At 44.1% G+C, this 805-nt stretch overlaps 1 pseudogene; it reads left to right on the top strand.

The window, feature by feature from the left end:
- Positions 1-307: 307 nt before the first annotated feature.
- On the top strand, positions 308-415 carry LOC116089664 (annotated as a pseudogene).
- Positions 416-805: the final 390 nt, after the last annotated feature.

Genomic DNA, 805 nt, shown 5'->3' with positions numbered 1-805 from the left:
AAAAATTCTTTCTGTTTTGTGTAGATATAACCATGTCACTCCTTGGGAAAATGCATGTTAATGCAATGGAACAGGTTGCTTCTGTGGAAAACTAAGTGCCTGGTTTTGTGAGGAAGATGTTATAAATTAAATTTAATGGTAGGCAGAAGTTCCTAGCCAATAGGAAATATAGGTTGATTAGACTTCTGAGAACGTCTCCCTACATAACAAATCTTCCATGGTTTTATCTCCACAAGTTCAGTGATGCCTACCTGGGTCTATTAGGTGATTAAAAAAAAGAAAGAAAGAAAGAAAGAAAAAAGGTTAACTCTCCTCTAAAGGCATTGCTGTGTCACATGTGCATCAGAAGGCAGAGGCCATGTCTACACTCAGTGTTCTGATCTATGAACGTATGAATGATTAGCAGCATAACATTCCCTGAAGAAAGAGACCCTCAGATGACCACCAGTCAGGTGTCATGCAGGCCTTGACAGACAGACCATGCCTGAGATGACTCTGAGTGGTGCCATAGTGCGTGAGTCAGGCACAGCACTCCTGAGACCACTGTTAAGATGACCCAGACACTCAGAGACCCCAGGTACCTCTAGGGGAGCAAGTAAGTAGTGGAGAAGTGGAAGAGAAAAAGAAACAGAAGGATGTGTGCACAATGAAGAGAGGTAGAACTTAGGGTCATGAGAAATAGCCTGATGTGAGTATCAGGTGATGCCCCTGGGACCATGGTGGGGTCCTGGACTCTGCTGCCAGAATGAGCCACATCTAATAGGTTCATGACCCTGAAGCAACAGGGCTCTGTGACCACCAAAGA

This window comes from Mastomys coucha, unplaced genomic scaffold (genome assembly GCF_008632895.1).
Source record: "Mastomys coucha isolate ucsf_1 unplaced genomic scaffold, UCSF_Mcou_1 pScaffold14, whole genome shotgun sequence".
Lineage (NCBI taxonomy): Eukaryota > Metazoa > Chordata > Mammalia > Rodentia > Muridae > Mastomys > Mastomys coucha.
Note: the sequence above shows the minus strand (reverse complement) of the source record. Positions and strands in the feature narration are given on the sequence as shown.